Genomic DNA, 7201 nt, shown 5'->3' with positions numbered 1-7201 from the left:
CACCAGCTCGCTATGCGGGATGGAGCACCTCTCCCAGTCTCCAGGTTTAGGACTGGAAGGGCGAGAGGAGGAGCTGTGACGGCTGGCCATGTTGGAATGGACCTTTGCTGGAGGCACTCTGATGATTACTCGCGGGGAGGAGAAGTTGTGGTTTGGATCTGAATCCCCATCCCATTAAATAGGCGGCTCATTTATGCGGCTAGGGGTGTGAATGTAAAAACACCCGACTTTTCGCATTCGTTTGACACGTGGAAGACGGCCATTATTTGGCGTGGAAGCCAAGGTGCGCTACATTACGAAAATCGGACATTATTCAACAGGTACACGGAATTTGGAGAAGAACCCGCCTTGCAATGCCGAAGACAATCTGCGCGCCGGACTCGTCGTCATTGAATCCTGGTTCGGGGGCTACTGAGGGAGTACTGGATTAGGGGGTGTCCGGGTAGCTGGACTATACCTTCAGCCGGACTCCAGGACTATGAAGATACAAGATTGAAGACTTCGTCCCGTGTCCGGATGGGACTTTCCTTGGCGTGGAAGGCAAGCTTGGCGATGCGGATATTTGGATCTCCTACCATTGTAACCGACTTTGTGTAACCCTAACCCTCTTCGGTGTCTATATAAACCAGAGGGTTTTAGTCCGTAGGACAACTTCATCATACAACAATCATACCATAGGCTAGCTTCTAGGGTTTAGCCTCCTTGATCTCGTGGTAGATCTACTCTTGTACTACCCATATCATCAATATTAATCAAGCAGGACGTAGGGTTTTACCTCCATCAAGAAGGCCCGAACATGGGTAAAACATCGTGTTCCTTGCCTCCTGTTACCATTCGGCCTAGACGCACAGTTCGGGACCCCCTACCCGAGATCCGCCAGTTTTGACATCGACAGTTCCCTTGTGAAATCTGGATTCCTTTGCCAAGGCAATTGCACCAGTATTGTCACAAAAGATTTTCATTGGACCCCATGCACTAGGTATGACACCTAGATCAGATATGAACTCTTTCATCCAGACTCCTTCATTTGCTGCTTCCGAAGCAACTATGTACTCCGCTTCACATGTAGATCCCGCCACGACGCTTTGTTTAGAACTGCACCAACTGACAGCTCCACCGTTTAATGTAAACACATATCCGGTTTGCGATTTAGAATCGTCCGGATCAGTGTCAAAGCTTGCATCAACATAACCATTTACGATGAGCTCTTTGTCACCTCCATATACGAGAAACATATCCTTAGTTCTTTTCAGGTACTTCAGGATGTTCTTGACCGCTGTCCAGTGATCCACTCCTGGATTACTTTGGTACCTCCCTGCTAGACTTATAGCAAGGCACACATCAGCTCTGGTACATAGCATTGCATACATGATAGAGCCTATGGCTGAAGCATAGGGAACATCTTTTATTTTCTCTCTATCTTCTGCAGTGGTCAGACATTGAGTCTTACTCAACTTCACACCTTGTAACACAGGCAAGAACCCTTTCTTTGCTTGATCCATTTTGAACTTCTTCAAAACGTTGTCAAGGTATGTGCTTTGTGAAAGTCCAATTAAGAATCTTGATCTATCTCTATAGATCTTAATGCCCAATATGTAAGCAGCTCCACCGAGGTCTTTCATTGAAAAACTCTTATTCAAGTATCCCTTTATGCTATTCAGAAATTCTATATTATTTCCAATCAATAAAATGTCATCCACATATAATATCAGAAATGCTACAGAGCTCCCACTCACTTTCTTGTAAATACAGGCTTCTCCAAAAGTCTGTATAAAACCAAATGCTTTGATCACACTATCAAAGCGTTTATTCCAACTCCGAGAGGCTTGCACCAGTCCATAAATGGATCGCTGGAGCTTGCACACTTTGTTAGCTCCCTTTGGATCGACAAAACCTTCTGGTTGTATCATATACAACTCTTCTTCCAGAAATCCATTCAGGAATGCAGTTTTGACATCCATTTGCCAAATTGCATAATCATAAAATGCGTCAATTGCTAACATGATTCGGACAGACTTAAGCATCGCTACGGGTGAGAAGGTCTCATCCTAGTCAATCCCTTGAACTTGTCGAAAACCTTTTGCGATAGGTCGAGCTTTGTAGACAGTAATATTACCGTCAGCGTCAGTCTTCTTCTTGAAGATCCATTTATTCTCAATTGCTTGCCGATCAACGGGCAAGTCAACCAAAGTCCACACTTTGTTCTCATACATGCACCCATCTCAGATTTCATGGCTTCTAGCCATTTTGCGGAATCTGGGCTCACCATCGCTTCTTCATAGTTCGTAGGTTCATCATGATCTAGTAGCATGACTTCCAGAACAGGATTACCGTCCCACTCTGGTGCGGATCTTACTCTGGTTGATCTATGAGGTTCGGTAGTAACTTGATCTGAAGTTTCATGATCATTATCATTACCTTCATCACTAATAGGTGTAGGTGTCACAGAAACCAGTTTCTGTGATGTACTACTTTCCAATAAGGGAGCAGGTACAGTTACCTCATCAAGTTCTACTTTTCTCCCACTCACTTCTTTCGAGAGAAACTCCTTCTCTAGAAAAACTCCGAATTTAGCAACAAAAGTCTTGCCTTCGGATCTGTGATAGAAGGTGTACCCAACAGTCTCCTTTGGGTATCCTATGAAGACACATTTCTCCGATTTGGGTTTGAGCTTATCAGGTTGAAGCTTTTTCACATAAGCATCACAGCCCCAAACTTTCAGAAACGACAACTTTGGTTTCTTGCCAAACCACAGTTCATAAGGCGTCGTCTCAACGGAATTCGATGGTGTCCTATTTAACGTGAATGCAGCCGTCTCTAAAGCATAACCCCAAAACGATAGCGGTAAATCAGTAAGATAGATCATAGATCGCACCATATCTAATAAAGTACGATTACGACGTTCGGACACACCATTACGCTGTGGTGTTCCGGGTGGCGTGAGTTGCAAAACTATTCTGCATTGTTTCAAATGTAGACCAAACTCGTAACTCAAATATTCTCCTCCACGATCAGATCATAGAAACTTTATTTTCTTGTTACGTTGATTTTCAACTTCACTCTGAAATTCTTTGAACTTTTCAAATGTTTCAGACTTATGTTTCATTAAGTAGATATACCCATATCTGCTTAAATCATCTGTGAAGGTGAGAAGATAACGATATCCGCCATGAGCCTCAACATTCATTGGACCACATACATCTGTATGTATGATTTCCAACAAATCCGTTGCTCTTTCCATAGTACCGGAAAACGGCGTTTTAGTCATCTTACCCATGAGGCACGGTTCACAAGTACCAAGTGATTCATAATCAAGTGGTTCCAAAAGTCCATCGGTATGGAGTTTCTTCATGCGCTTTACACCGATATGACCTAAACACCAGTGCCACAAATAAGTTGCACTATCATTATCAACTCTGCATCTTTTGATTTCAACATTATGAATATGTGTATCACTACTATCGAGATTCATCAAAAATAGACCACTCTTCAAGGGTGCATGACCATAAAAGATATTACTCATATAAATAGAACAACCATCATTCTCAACGCTGGCACCAAATAACAATTATTTAGGTCTAATACTAATCCCGAAGGTAGATGTAGAGGTAGCGTGCCGATCGCGATCACATCGACTTTGGAACCATTTCCCATGCGCATCGTCACCTCGTCCTTAGCCAATCTTCGCTTAATCCGTAGCCCCTATTTCGAGTTGCAAATGTTAGCAACAGAACCAGTATCAAATACCTAGGTGCTACTGCGAGCATTAGTAAGGTAAACATCAATAACATGTACATCACATATACCTTTGTTTACTTTGCCATCCTTCTTATCCGCCAAATACTTGGGGCAGTTCCGCTTCCAGTGACCAGTCTGCTTGTAGTAGAAGCACTCAGTCTCAGGCTTAGGTCCAGACTTGGGTTTCTTCTCCTGAGCAGCAACTTGTTTGCTGTTCTTCTTGAAGTTCCCTTTCTTATTCCCTTTGCCCTTTTTCTTGAAACTGGTGGTCTTATTGACCATCAACACTTGATGCTCCTTCTTGATTTCTACCTTCGCGGATTTTAGCATCGCGAAGAGCTCAGGAATAGTCTTATTCATCCCTTGCATATTATAGTTCATCACGAAGCTTTTGTAGCTTGGTGGCAGTGATTGAAGAACTCTGTCAATGACACTATCAACAGGAAGATTAACCCCCAGTTGAGTCAAGTGATTATGATACCCTGACATTTTGAGTATATGTTCACTGACAGAACTATTCTCCTCCATCTTGCAGCTATAGAACTTATTGGAGACTTCATATCTCTCAATCCAGGCATTTGCTTGAAATATTAACTTCAACTCCTGGAACATCTCATATGCTCCATGACGTTCAAAACATCGTTGAAGACCCGGTTCTAAGCCGTAAAGCATGGCACACTGAACTATCGAGTAGTCATTAGCTTTGATCTGCCAGACGTTCATAACATCTGGTGTTGCTCCTGCAGCAGGCTTGGCACTTAGCGGTGCTTCCAGGACGTAATTCTTCTGTGTAGCAATGAGGATAATCCTCAAGTTACGGACCCAGTCCGTGTAATTGCTACCATCATCTTTCAACTTTGCTTTCTCAAGGAACGCATTAAAATTCAACGAAACAACAGCATGAGCCATCTATCTACAATCAAACATAGACAAGCAAGATACTATGAGGTACTAAGTTCATGATAAATTTAAGTTCAATTAATCACATTACTTAAGAACTCCCACTTAGAAAGATATCCCTCTAATCCTCTAAGTGATCACGTGATCCAAATCAACTAAACCATGTCCGATCATCACGTGAGATGGAGTAGTATCAATGGTGAACATCAATATGTTGATCATATCTACTATATGATTCACGCTCGACCTTTCGGTCTCCGTGTTCCGAGGCCATATCTGTTATATGCTAGGCTCGTCAAGTTTAACCTGAGTATTCCGTGTGTGTAACTGTTTTGCACCCGTTGTATTTGAACGTAGAGCCTATCACACCCGATCATCACGTGGTGTCTCAGCACGAAGAACTTTCGCAACGGTGCATACTCAGGGAGAACACTTATATTTTGATAATTTAGTGAGGGATCATCTTATAATGCTACCATCAATCAAAGCAAGATAAGATGCATAAAAGATAAACATCACATGCAATCAATATAAGTGATATGATATGGCCATCATCATCTTGTACTTGTGATCTCCATCTCCGAAGTACCGTCATGATTACCATCGTCACCGGCGCGACCCCTTGATCTCCATCATAGCATCATTGTCGTCTCGCCAATCTTATGCTTCCACGACTATCGCTACCGCTTAGTGATAAAGTAAAGCATTACAGCGCGATTGTATTGCATACAATAAAGCGACAACCATATGGCTCCTGCCAGTTGCCGATAACTCGGTTACAAAACATGATCATCTCATACAATAAAATTTAGCATCATGTCTTGACCATATCACATCACAATATGCCCTGCAAAAACAAGTTAGACATTCTCTACTTTGTTGTTGCAAGTTTTATGTGGCTGCTACGGGCTTAGCAAGAACCGTTCTTACCTACGCATCAAAACCACAACGATAGTTTGTCAAGTTGGTGCTGTTTTAACCTTCGCAAGGACCGGGCATAGCCACACTTGGTTCAACTAAGCACGTCGGTAGAACCAGTCTCGCATAAGCGTACGCGTAATGTCGGTCCGGGCCGCTTCATCCAACAATACCGCCGAACCAAAGTATGACATGCTGGTAAGCAGTATGACTTATATTGCCCACAACTCACTTGTGTTCTACTCGTGCATAACATCAACGCATAAAACCTAGGCTTAGATGCCACTGTTGGGGAACGTAGTAATTTCAAAAAAAATCCTACGCACACGCAAGATCATGGTGGTGCATAGCAATGAGAGGGGAGATGTTGTCTACGTACCCTCGTAGACCGGCAACAGAAGCGTTGACACAACGTAGAGGAAGTAGTCGTACGTCTTCCCGATCCGACCTATCCAAGTACCGAACGTACGACACCTCCGAGTTCTGCACACGTTCAACTCGGTGACGTCCCTCGAGCTCCAATCCAGCAAAGTGTTGAGGGAGAGTTTTGTCAGCATGACGGCGTGATGACGGTGATGATGTTCTACCGAGCAGGGCTTCGCCTAAGCACCGCTACGATATGACCGAGGTGGAATATGGTGGAAGGGGGCACCGCACACGGCTAAGGAACGATCACGAAGATCAACTTGTGTGTCATGGGGTGCCCCCTTGCCCCCGTATATAAAGGAGGGAGAGGGGGAGGTGCGGCTGGCCCAAGGGGTGCGCCTCGAGGAGTCCTACTCCCACGGGGAGTAGGACTCCCCCCTCTTGCCTTGTTGGAAAAGGAATGAGGAAGGGAGAAAGAGGAAAGGGGGCGCCCCCCCCTTCCTTGTCCTATTCGGACTAGGGGGAGGGGGCGCGCGGCCCTCCTCTTCTCCCTTAGGGCCCATGTAGGCCCAATAACCCCCGGGGGGTTCCGGTAACCCCCCCAGTACTCTGGTGAAATCCCAATTTCACCCAGAATGTTTCCGATATCCAAATATAGGCTTCCAATATATCAATCTTTATGTCTTGACCATTTCGAGACTCCTCGTCATGTCCATGATCACATCCGGGACACCGAACAACCTTTGGTACATCAAAACACAAAAACCCCAATTACGATCGTCACCGAACTTTAAGCGTGCGGACCCTACGGGTTCGAGAACTATGTAGACATGACCGAGACATGTCTCCGGTCAATAACCAATAGCGGAACCTGGATGCTCATATTGGCTCCTACATATTCTACGAAGATCTTTATCGGTCAGACCGCATAACAATATACGTTGTTCCCTTTGTCATTGGTATGTTACTTGCCCGTGATTCGATCGTCGGTATCTCAATACCTAGTTCAATCTCGTTACTGGCAAGTCTCTTTACTCGTTACGTAATACATCATCCCGCAACTAACTTATTAGTTGCAATGCTTACAAGGCTTGAGTGATGTGCATTACTGAGAGGGCCCAGAGATACCTCTCCGACAATTGGAGTGACAAATCCTAATCTCGAAATACGCCAACCCAACAAATACCTTCAGAGACACCTGTAGAGCACCTTTATAATCACCCAGTTACGTTGTGACGTTTGGTAGCACACAAAGTGTTCCTCCAGTAAACGGGAGTTG

This window comes from Triticum urartu, chromosome 5A (assembly GCF_056163025.1).
Source record: "Triticum urartu cultivar PI428250 chromosome 5A, HENAU_Tu73, whole genome shotgun sequence".
NCBI classification, from domain to species: Eukaryota; Viridiplantae; Streptophyta; class Magnoliopsida; order Poales; family Poaceae; genus Triticum; species Triticum urartu.
This window is presented reverse-complemented; position numbering follows the sequence as displayed.